The sequence below is a fragment of the Astatotilapia calliptera genome, chromosome 4 (genome assembly GCF_900246225.1).
Source record: "Astatotilapia calliptera chromosome 4, fAstCal1.2, whole genome shotgun sequence".
NCBI lineage: Eukaryota > Metazoa > Chordata > Actinopteri > Cichliformes > Cichlidae > Astatotilapia > Astatotilapia calliptera.
Genome location: NC_039305.1, coordinates 6,432,735 through 6,445,282, shown reverse-complemented (window position 1 = coordinate 6,445,282; position 12,548 = coordinate 6,432,735). Strand labels below are relative to the sequence as shown.

Sequence of the window (12,548 nt, the reverse complement as noted above, 5' to 3'; positions counted from 1 at the left end):
TCAAAATCATCTATTTCTCACTCAAATTTATTTTTAAATATGTCATTTTTCCCCACACAATCATTTCTGCTTGCTGTTGTTCTTTTGTCCTTTGATCTTTTTTTTAAGATTTCTTTTTGGGCTTTTAGGACCTTTATTTGGTATTTCGTTGCATACAGAAAAATGGGATCCTTAGTTATGCAGACCAGTTTTTATTATTTATTGTCACCTAATGACAATTTATTTTTTAAATTTGCAATTTCCACTTTCAAAAATGTCATTAAGAAATAGCAGTTAAGGGGAAGTACTAAAGTCAAGACTAGATTAGAAAGACCAGATAAGGCAAAACCTGCAGGACAGAGACAAAAAGCAGACACCTTGACATTACTGTCCCCGATGGGTAACCTCTCTACCGGATCAACATTGTGATCCATGCTAAGCTGAGTGGTCAGTCTGTCACCCCTGTAGCCCGACACTGGTTACATCACTTATTCCTCTCTTGCAGTTTTTGCTGCTGTTGTTCTAAACAACAGTTAATCTGTTAACCGAACACTGCTTTTCAGTGTCGCAACTGGTTGCCAGGTAACATGACTGTTACAACAAAATCCCTCACACTGCTTGTGAATAACATTGTTTAGTGTATTAAAATTAGCTACAATAACACAGCAGCAATCCTCTCTCAGGTCCACAGAAAAACTCCTTAATTGTATCCCAAAGCATTGTGACAAAACAACAAACAGAAATATACAGTATAATGAACAATCTATTACTAAAGCATGCTGTAAACTGTAAACTGAGCTACTGCAGCATCAGGTTTTTTCCCCTACGCTATACTTTGCACCCAATCATCTGTCATTTGAGTTAAAGCAGCAGCTGTGAAATACCCATTTCTGAATGTATGCTGAGTTGTTAAATTATTCTTATAAAACGTGGGAGTCTTTCACTGAAGTTCCAGGTTATAAAGCAACCATTTTAGGCAGTTTCCCAATCCATACAGTGAACATTTTGTGCTTTAGTTTTAAAATAGCTATAAAATAAGCTATTCTAGCATCACCGGGCTGCCTGTTCAGTTGCTGCTAGCCCCAGCCATTCTCTTCTTGAAGTGCCACGGTGGCCAACTTGCTGGCCATGTCACTGTTATGGTGGTTGCCAGAATCATTCAGGTGGACTGAAACCAGTCATTCATCTCAAGGCAGAGCTTGATTCTAAGACAAATCTGCAGTTATTGCAAAGGGACCTGATCTGATGCAACACCAGCCACTGCTAACATCCCAACCTGTGAGAAGCACTATGCATCGTGTCACACCCACACCATATAAAATACACTGTTGTGATTAGCCCCATATAAAACAAATGAAATATGATTCTCAGGCTTCCCAGGCTAAAAGTTAGAAGTAACGCACTCCTATATTACAACATTTAAGCTACATCACACCTGCAAACCCCACAGAACCCCTACAGTGTAACCTGACATGAACGTCTCTAGAAATGGAAATACAAAGGTCTGTTCAGCACCTTTATTTCCTCTAAGTATTTTCCAGCTACTTTTTCATCACAGTTTTTGAATTTATCACTAAAAGAATACTTCACTGTCCCAATATCTATCCATCTACTCTCGCTCTGGTATGATATGGTAGCATATCCCAGCAACCCATTAAGCAAGAGGTGGGGTTCACCGTAGAGAGGTCACCAGCCTGTCACAAGGCTAACACAGAGAGACACACAACCATTCACAGTCACATTCACACCTATGGGCAATTGAGAATCACCAATTAACCTAACCCCGCTAACTGCATGTTTCCAATTAGTGGCAGGAGTCAAAGTATCCAGAGAAAACCCATGCAGAACCCACACAGAAAGCATGTAAACTCGACACAGAAAGATAGTGGATTCAAACCCAGGACCTTCCTGCTCTGAGGCAACAGTGCAAACTGCCATGCCAATATGAAGAATAATGACCATGGCATTAATATAAGGACTCACAAAAAAGATAGACTGCTCAAACTATTGGAATCAACAGGAGGAAATATACAAAGACGTTAGAAAAAATTGAGAGACAGATACGTTTGTCCCCCAAAAAACACTGATCACAACAAAGAGTGGGGACCGAAATGGTGCAAAAAGTCCCAGCACTTTTTTAGATTGGCTGGCAATCTATATAAAACACAGGTTGTGTCGTGGACTCAAAGATTCCCAGCGGAAGTCTAAATCAGGCCTTAGTCTACACTGTAAAACCCAACAGTGCATCTTACTAAACGAAGTAAGTTGTTCTTACTCAGTTCTGAAAAATAGTTAAAGTAACTTTCATGAAGTGTGTTAGGTAGACCCAAAAGTATACATATGATATAATAACTTTATTGTAATAAGTACACATTATGTTTTTGTAACGTTTTAAGTACTGTTGCTTTAAACTGTTTAAGTTGTGCTAATTCATTTGTATTAGTCATCATCCACAGCCCCGCCCCCAGTGTTTTGCCTGGACTTGTCGGCCATGAGACAGGAGCCTCGTCAAGAGAGTGGAAAGTACAAGATAAAGTTATTTTTATGTTTTTTTGTTAATGCTTACTTCTAGCATACAAAACGTACATTTATCAGACTGCTTTGTTTTAGTTGTACTTCGTTGTAATTTATCAGACTACTTTGTTGTAGTAGCTCGTAACTTAGCTTGCCAGCACACAATTCCCGCCTAGCGCTGTATGGAGTCTGCCTTCACAATTTAAAAAATTAACGGTTGGTGGCTTGTTTCAATCAATAGTTGGTAAGTAGTCTGATTTTTGCAAACTGCATGCCACAAAACCTTTGGTAAAATCAGTGTTTACGCTTTTCTGACTCTGACCTTTATCAAGTTCAAATGTAGCCTACTTTTGACACAGTGAAAATAGTAGAAAATTTATTTAGTGTTAATTTTAAGAGTTTAACGGACAAGTTCGCCTTCACAAATTTTGAATATGATGGTTAGTGGCATTTTAGTCGCGAAATAATTTACCTTTTCAAAGCTGCACTGCACCAAACCTAAACGTTTCTGACTCTGTACTTTCCAAGGGTTAGCCTATTGTGTACTTCACTTGTGTAAAATTGCTTTATTATTTTATAACGTATAGAGTAGTTGACCAACCTGAATTGAAAATGAACTGTAGTGCAAGAATAAATCTTACTGTTTTCCAAGCTTGTGTTATTCAGATTGACTGTTTTTAAGTGAAGTAAAAGTAAAAACTGTTCTGCTAGCTTTCTGTCCTCATGGCTTTTGTGTTATTACAGTCTGACGATTGAAGGAGCAGTAGCATGCCGAGAGATCATCCAGCACTGCACTAAAGACAACCAGTAAAGGTGATTTTAAAACGATTTGGTATCAAAATGTGGAATTGCAAGTTGTGTAGTTTGTCTAGTTTTTCTACTGCCATAAAAGTCATGTTGTTGAAGCATTATCGGCTCAACCATGGTCAGTACTCCACAATTTCACCCTTACCCTGTCTCTACAACACATGCATGTGTACATTTAATACATTTAATTCATTAAAGATACACATGTCAACAATGCACACTCCCACGCAAAGAAAAGACGGTTCTTATCCAGATTTGAATAATTATGGATTTTGTTGCTCTATGTGTAATTTTAAGCAGCCATTTATTGAAAGCCAAATGTTTATCCATCTGAGGGGGCATTTAAAACGAAAAGAAACTGTTCCATGTCCTTTCAAGAACTGCAATTTTAAAACCAATGTCTACTCAACCTTCAATGCCCACAAATGCAGAGACCACCAAAATTCAACAAGTTACGATGAAGGCATTGTGCAAAGTGTTATAAATGTAGAACAAAAAGATGACATGCAGCTTGATTCAATAGAGTCATCAGATGACAATCAAGTGGCATCCACCAGTGAAATCAGTGGAATTGAGGGTTTAGAAGAGCAGTTGCAATACAATCTGGCTGGATTTTTCTTGAAAATGCAGACCTTTCTCCATGTGTCCCAGAGAGCAACACAGGAGATTATTGAGCATATTGATCAGTTGTTTTTGTTATCACAACCTTTGGTTAGAAAATCAGTTGTAGATATACTGAAAAAGCACAACTGTACATATACGGACAAACTGGTGGATGAGATTTGTCAGGCAGTTTCTGATAGTAATGTTTTACATAAATGTGTCACATCTGAAGGACCACTATCTACAGCAAAGAGGAGGAAATCATATTATGAAGAAAATTTTCCATATGTCAAACCTGTGGAGTATTTAATTGAATCGTCAAAGCACACTTATATGTATGTGCCTATTCTCACATCTTTGCAATTGTTGTTGAAAAAAAATGATGTGCTTGAAGAAATTAAACAAGCACCCACACAGATTCCTGGACATTTCATGTCATTTTGTGATGGATCCTACTACCAGGAAAATGTTCTACTGTCACAAGAGGGACAGAAATTGTCAATGATACTTTATGTGGATGATTTTGATCACAAACCCACTTGGTACCTCAAAGAAAATACATAAAGTCTTTGCAGTTTATTGGACACTGGAAAACTTTCCAGTTAAATCTTGTTCTGCTCTACACTGCACCCAGCTTGCTCTGCTGTGCAATTCCAATGATGTACGCCAGTTTGGGTGTAAGGAAATGCTGTCACCACTCTTAAATGATCTGAAAACTCTTGAAGAAGTAGGTGCCTACATTGAGACTCTTGGTGAATGTCTTAAAGGCACTGTCTACTCTGTTGTGGCAGACAACCTTCTGCCCATGGACTTGCTGGTTTCAATGAGAGTTTCAGGTCTACATATTTCTGTAGGTTTTGTCATGCCACCCAAACAGAAATGCAAACAGAAAATGCTATTACAGGGAATTATGTAATGAGAACAAAAGATGCTCATGATAATTATTGTGCAAGAGCTTCAGAATGATGACATTAAGGAAAACTATGGTGTTAAAAACACCTGTGTTCCTTCTGACCATCTCTCTTTCTTTCATCCTGTCACAGGCTTCCCACCTGACTTCCTACACGACCTGTTTGAAGGTGTCATTTCAGTGGAGTTGGCACATTGTTTAAAGGTTTGATTTCTAAGAGATATTTTAACTTAGAAGACTTAAACAGAGCAATTCTGCACTTTCCATACCAACATTCTGACAAAGTTAATCGCCCTCATCCAATAACCTCAAATTTTGCCAGGCGAGGGACCATGGCCAGCACTCTTTCATGAGACACAGGTAAGTACAACTATGTATATAACATTTGCTGCTCATATAGTATGCTGTGTTTTGCTTATAATATTTTTGGAATTCTCTTCAGCTCTACTTTGAATTTCATCGGATCACCAATCAGAATCTGCCACATGTGTTTTATGCTGCGCTGGATGATTATGCTCCTCAGCTGACTGGACTTTACAAAAAGAGGAAAACTGGACGGGTCGGTGAAAGGATGGAGCAGCTTTTGTCGGCATATGGAAAACAGGTATTTAAAAGATACTAATTATTATTCTGCTTGCTTGGCAGTTGCCATTGTTATGTGTTTGTTTATTTATATATATATATATATATATATATATATATATATATATATATATATATTAGGGCTGCCACAAACGATTATTTTGATAGTCGACTAGTCACCGATTATTTTTGCGATTAGTCGACTAAACAGATAATCATCCATTGAACATAAAAGTACAGCTTATTGCACCAGCAGCATCTGCTCTTATATAACTATCATTAGCTTACAGCTTTAAGTGTTTAAGGTCTGTGCTAACTAAAAATAAAGACAAGATGATAGTTAATTGAATTCTAATTAAATGTGCAGATTGTTTCGGTGGAGTTTAATAAACTCAGCCGATTTACTCAGGAACAAATAAAATACTGAAAAAAGCCAAACAATAACATTTTTAAGTTATCTAAGTGACTTGTATATGTTTAACCTGAGTAGGGCGGTGGGTTTGAAAACGATCTGCCGGGAGTCCGGTGCTCTCATGGCCCCCGGCTAGCTATCGAGCTAGTGGGTAACAGACGCCTCCGAAAACGTCGGAGCGCTTTTGAAAATATGTGGTGTCTTGATAAACTGAGCTGATATTTGAGGTTTACACAGCTACATTCTCGCCTGAAAATATGTTAAACGTTTATTTTGTGACCCAGAAAGAATAATAAGAGTAATATTAAAACTAACTAGCTGCCGCCATTGTTGACAACTGCGCTGGGCCGCGCTATGAATTCTGGGACACAGTTTCTTCTTCTTCGGGGTTTAACGGCAGCTGGCATCCTTGTACATGCAGTGCTGCCATCTTCTGTTTCAGTCCGTTATTACACTCTTAAATCCTGCTACTTATTCCTGCTTTTGGGATCTTACAAAGCTTCAAATGACGCGTCGACTATTAAATCAGTCGTCGACGATTTTGATAGTCGACGTAATCGTGACTAGTCGACTAATCGTGGCAGCCCTAATATATATATATATATATATAAGGACACAAACGACATCTATGCAACTAGAACAGCAGTTCTGGCCGGCCTACCAATGTACCTCAGAGATTTTCAAAACATGCAAGGTACTTTGGTATTACAATAATTTGCACATTTGAATTTAAAAAAGGTTGAAAGGAGTTTATAAGTCATCTGGACTTGGGTTGAAAGTTGAAGACGTGAAGTTGAATGACTTATAAACTTCTTTCATCCTTGATTTGACTACCTGGATGAATGAAAAATGAACCTTCACTGTCAACTTAAAACATGTTATGATATATAGAATTTGAAAAACTGAAGAAAGGTGCCTGAACATTTGTATTTATGCTTTTAACAGAGATATTACAGATGAATAATTGTGCACTCTGTATTATATCTTAGGGTGAAATTGAGTTCTATGAAGCCATAGAATTGCTCTGGTTGCTGATGTCGATGAAGAGGAGGTGCCTGGAGGAGTTCCTTTCTCACCACGCCAAGTGTTCATAGAACTTGAAGATCAGTTTGTTATGACTCATCACTCATGGACTGATGCCCTGGTGTCTTTGTTTGGGCTAATCTATGCTCTGCATCTGAGCTATCCTATGAAGTATACTGGCTTTTTTGAGTTCATTCAAGTAGTGTTGCTGAAGCTAGACGATGAGAGAAAGCAACTAAAACCAAAATTGCAGACACTAAAAAATGAGCTTGTGCAGATGATGTTTGTTTTTCACTGGTCACTATATTCGTGCTTTTTCAGTTATCTGTGAATGGCTTCAATAGTTTTATTTGTTCTGGGTAATTAGCTTTCTAAAAGGCAATGTGGAGAAAGCTAAGAATAAGGAGAAAATCCATATTTGACGTTTTGTTTGTGATTGAAAAAAATCTTCACATAGTGTGTAATCTTAAGCTTATTTCTAAAAACATATTTTAGTTACATGGAAATCTTTTGCGAGATAACTGATAATTAGTCAATATGTACAGTATACTTTCATGCTTTATTTTTTAATTGTGTGATGAGTGCCAGTTCACTTGAGGTCTGGGCAAAACTGTTGCGAAGCCACAAATACCTTTGAGAATACTTTTTGTTAGTGACATCCTTAGTTCAGCTGTTTTCTATAGTTGCATTGCTGTAGTGCATGTGATTTCATTATTATACTAAATGTTACTTAAAATTGTGATTGTTATGGCTCTAATTGCCTCTAGACTATTGTTTTTTTATGATGTACACCTATGTATCAGGTCTACATGACTAAATTTGTGTTTTGTACATTTAATCGATTTTCAAAATGCTACAAAAAACATTCAAAATTCCCTAAAAGTGCAAGTTTTAAAATGCCTAATTATTTGTTATTTGATAATGGCTTTAGCAGTCATAGGTTATGACTGAAAGTATGGTTGTATTCATTCTGTATTTTCTCTGCAGTTAAAGTTAATAAAAACTGAATGGAAAGAATAATAGCTTGGTTTTGCGTTAATAGTACTTGAACCATTTGGTGCAATCGGTTTCCCCAATTGGATTAAGTTGTTTAAATACAACTATTTAAGTTAATTTAACTTAATTTGAATATGAGCATGTAACACTTTAAATAAGTTTGAATAAATACAGCATCTTAGTACAAGAAATTTAATGGTTTAAGTTGAAACATACTAAATACAATGAGTAAATAAACATAATGCATTTGAGTTACATTATCATATTTGCTTTGGGTTCTTGGGACTCTAATAAAGTACTTAAATAACCCCAAACTGTTTAAGTTATAAAACTTGAATCAATTGGTGCAATCGGTTTCCCCAAATCATTTGAGTTAACTTAACTTGTCAGGTTTTACAGTGTACTACTGCTGCGGTGCCTCCTGGCACTGTCCATGGTGCTGAAATGTTTATCATGACAGACTCCCTAAAATACTAAGTTTTAAACTTTAATTAAAGGGATCAATGTGTTTTTAATCAGAGGTTAACTAATCTGTCACTGCTTTAAACTTATTAGGATTCGAATGAATTCCTAAAAACAAAGGAGTAGAATGATTTACCCTTATTAATTCTGCACATAATATCCTGCCCAAGGTTTGTTTATTTTACCAGCATTTTTATATCTCATTTTTACAACAATGTCTGCATCTGTCTACACAGGTCTGCAATAACTTTTATACTGAAGAACAAGGATATAACTGCAAGTAGCACTCAAAAACCTTTATAACCGAAAGTTTATTTCAAGGCCAACTTTGAAAACGTTTAAAAACAGCATTATGAATAAAACTGGTTTTGCTTTGCCTCTATATGATGTCTCTTTCAACAGCTCATTAAGAAGTAAGACCTGAGGAAAGAAGAAAAGCACGATCAGCTGTTGTTCATCATTTATAATCTTAAAAAAAACAAAACAACAACATGTATTTGTTATTCAGCTGTGGCATTATGTTGCACTGCAACATCAGGATCAATATTCTGATCATTCCCAACGTCGTGTCTTTCTTGGATTGCTCTGCAGCAACGCAGCACCAGGTGTTTCCCTGAAAAACAACCGTATGACTCTTTCTGATTATCGTATCGGAAATTAAAGCTAAAATCAGCAACATCTGGCATATTAAAATCTTAGACTGACAACTGCTACGAGAATAATGACCAGCTTTGTACTCAACAGAGCAGAATTAATGATATTAATCTGAAAGTGGTTCCAGATGAGTTTCTGAGTAGAATAACATTCAATTACTTTATCAAACACTGTCCTCTCACATTCATACAAAGGAGACTGTGTTCATCTTGATTAGTGTCAATCATAATACTTGAACAGATGTACAAATCAAATGGTGTGGGAAGCATTTTTGCATTATCTGAGTGTTGCTTCGTCTAGTTTAGTTGGAGAAGACTAAACTGAAGAGTGACTTAATGTCTACTCACAGCACTAGCTAGTAAACTACTGCAGCTGGTGAACCAAGAACACCAGCCACATGATAGCAGGCAAGAGGTAATGGTGTGTGTACAAGATTTACTGTGCCAATTTCAAGCATGGTGATTTGTGAGGCAGGTTTAAAACCTAAACTAGGTCATGTTGCCTTATTTCCAAGGTCCAGTATCAGCTAACAGGACACTCCATTCACACAGTTAACATGCACATTTACTTCTTCAACATATACTTACTTTGCCCAAACATGAGATTTCAAGATTGGGTGATATTTTCACGACAATCTCAAGTCGCTTCAGTGATATTACCCCAATCAATGTTGTCCACAGATGTTAAGTACAAAGCCTCTTGGGTATGGAGGGCAAATACATCATTAATTTATGAATATGAACTGCCTTTAGTTTGTTCTATTAGATTTGAAATTAAATGCAATTAATGCATATTATTTTGACTGTTGGTAAAAATTTGACAAACACTGGTTATAAACCTAAAATGAAATGTTTCAGTGGTTATTATAATAAATACTTTATATATAAACAGTCCTGATAGATACCTCTGCCTCGATTAAGGTTGTGACCAAGTATAGTCTCTACAACCCTTGTGGATTAAAAACCAGCTCATTATCTAACACAACGTCAATGTCACCACTAATCCTGCCTTTGAAAAATCACATCCGCCTTACATCCAAAGTGTTATTTCAGACCAACAGGATTCCCGTGACTGCCTTCTTGGAATGGACCGCCAGAATCTTCGACCAATCCCATCATCCTCAGAGAGTCCTGTGTGTCTATGGCCCTGCTGGATCACATTAAGATCACGCTCATTGAAGCTGACAGGCCAGCAGAGCCAGGAGAAAACCAGCAGAGAGCGGAGGGATTTTAGAAAGTGTGGGGACACAGATGTACTTTCAGTCCTGTTGCAGAAACACAGATAGATGCATCCAGCAGTGCTGACATTTCTACCAGCGATCTTGCTCTTAGTTTGCCTGCCTGCCTTTACTGTCATTCCTTCTAAATCAGCTCAAATCTAAAAATGCCTACAGTGCTTCTCCCTGGTTTAGCGGTCATGTTATGATGTCTGTCAGCCCATCAGAAGGCCACAATACTTTAGAAGTTCACACTCAATATCTCTTCTGATCTCTTTAAATTCAGCTTTCACTACTTTACGTCTGGGTCTGCAGCGGAATTACAACCATCGACTCAAAAAGTGGAAGCTGAAGCGATGTGGGCATGGAGAACTGCCTTGCATCTTCTCCCTGTTCATGCTTCCAGGAGGACAGCTGCTTTATACAGTGTGAAAAAACCCATCAAGTTTCCATTAACCTCATGGCCTCCCTGTTAGCACGAGGATGAGATGGGAAAAAAAGTGATGGCCAAAAAGATCAAACATAAAGCACTTTGAAGAGGATCAAAGTGCCATTAGCAAAATTATTGCCATTATAATATAATTAACAGGAAACATGATGGCTAATTTGACTTCTGAATATTTCATTTCAGGACTCGGGACTCTTTGCATATGTCTGTGTGTGTGTGTGTGTGTGTGTGTGTGTGTGTGTGTGTAGGCGTGTGGATGTGAGTTCTTGGAAATTTATCATCACAAAATAATTTGATGACCACAGTTTTGTTGACGAGCAGAAAGAACAAACAAACTGAAATTAAAAATTCAATTATAAATTCTTTGCAGGTTACAGCTGTAACCGTGTCAATATAACTCTATTATTGTTGTGATGAAAGCGAAGCCTTCATTTATTTTTCATTGCTTCTCTGCCTCTTATCACACCTGCCTATTCTAATACTTCCTGTCCTTCCAGACTCTGATTTTCCTCACCACCGAGCAGTTGTCCCCAGCTCCCCCGTTCCCTAGTCAACTGATCACTTGCCTGTGCAGCTCTTATCAGTCACCTTGTACATGTGCACGTCCACCAGCAGCTCACATTTGCCAGCTTGTCTACAGCCCTGGTTCTGTTTGCACAGGTTGCTTCTGGTGCTCTCTACTCTTTGTTTTGGGATTCTTTTTGTTCTCTGAATACCTGAAGCGCACTGCCTTTTCACTATACCTGCTCTGCTTCTGATTCCCTTTTAAGGGGCAACAACAAACAGTCATACATGAGGGTTTTCAAAGAAGTTGTAAAGTCAGCGTCTGAATTTGTTGTCAAGCTTTTAATACAGCTACTGATAATGCTGATTAATGTATTCATCCATATCCAAACTTGTACAGTCCCTGTACACATGTTGTTGATATTCTGGGGAGTATTATCGTGCATTTCATTTGTTTACAACTCACTCTGTTCCCCTGTAAGAGGTTTTCTGTCTTCTTCTCTTTTTTTTGCAGTAGCAAAATGTATTTGCAATTGACAGGCGCAGCAGAGTTTCTGCTGTAGAATTAAAAAAATAATAAAAATCAGAGCAGCAACATGTTTTCCAGTGCCGCATTTTTATTTTTATCTGGTGTCATAATGCCTTTTTGAGAACAGAATGGCGGGGCATCAAATGCAACCACAATCTTGTACAAATTGCCAGCAGATTTTCTCTCTCTTTTTAGTGTCAGTTTGTTCCAACACAGAGCAAATAACTTTTCAGTCTCGCTCATCTTCTTCGGCTCTATATGGTAATGAAGTGCAGTGCAACATGCACTGTGGCGGTGGGAGGTTGTCAAGGCCCATGTTGTTTCTAAGCTCATTTTAATAAAGTCGTACTTTTCTCGATGACTGTTAAATTTTTATTTAGTGAAGCAAATTAAGTGCAACACAAACATCGTTGCTAGTCCGATGGCATTGCCTTTTAACATGCATCACATTATCACCAAAATATTTTAGTGCTCGTCAGCAAATAACACATGCGTCTGAAGCAAGATAACATACAGTCGTGAAAAAGTACACTTTCACGGGGCTGTGATATGCTCTTTAAGTCAAGTACACTCCTACTGCCTCCACAGGATTTAAGTAGCAACCAGGTGCTAATCAAATGCAACTGGCAATTGGATGTCCCTGCAGATTCACCCCAAGTTTAGACTATCCAAGACAAATACTGCAAAAAATTCAAGCGCTACGTCTCTATAGGCAAAATTAGTGTGCTAAATGTGAAAGTTCATGACAGTACAATTAGAAAAAGACTAAACAACTACAGCTTGTTTGGAAGGGTTGCCGGGAGAAAGCCTCTTCTTTCTAAATAGAACATGGCAGCATGGCTTAGGTTTGCCAAGTTAAATGTGAACAAAACATGGGGCTTGTGGAACAATGTCCTTTAGACAAACAAA

General features: G+C 37.7%; 1 protein-coding gene and 2 long non-coding RNA genes across 6 annotated transcripts in view; 1 reads left to right on the top strand and 2 right to left on the bottom strand.

Annotated features, from left to right (window-relative positions):
• The window catches only part of asic2 (acid-sensing (proton-gated) ion channel 2), a 412,846-nt gene that overhangs the window by 265,130 nt on the left and 135,168 nt on the right, over nt 1-12,548 (bottom strand). The gene's annotated exons all lie outside the window — the stretch shown is intronic.
• Nucleotides 2,164-7,850, top strand: LOC113020360 (uncharacterized). 2 transcript variants are annotated; one of them, XR_003272186.1, is made up of 6 exons: nt 2,164-2,502; nt 3,238-3,306; nt 4,947-5,017; nt 5,136-5,173; nt 5,256-5,417; nt 6,797-7,850. It is a non-coding gene; the product is annotated as an uncharacterized LOC113020360 (long non-coding RNA). The 2 variants fall into 2 exon arrangements; XR_003272185.1 differs by having other exon boundaries at nt 2,165-2,737.
• Nucleotides 6,418-10,804, bottom strand: LOC113020361 (uncharacterized). Its single transcript, XR_003272187.1, has 2 exons — nt 9,976-10,804; nt 6,418-8,708 (listed from the first exon to the last, which is right to left on the bottom strand). It is a non-coding gene; the product is annotated as an uncharacterized LOC113020361 (long non-coding RNA).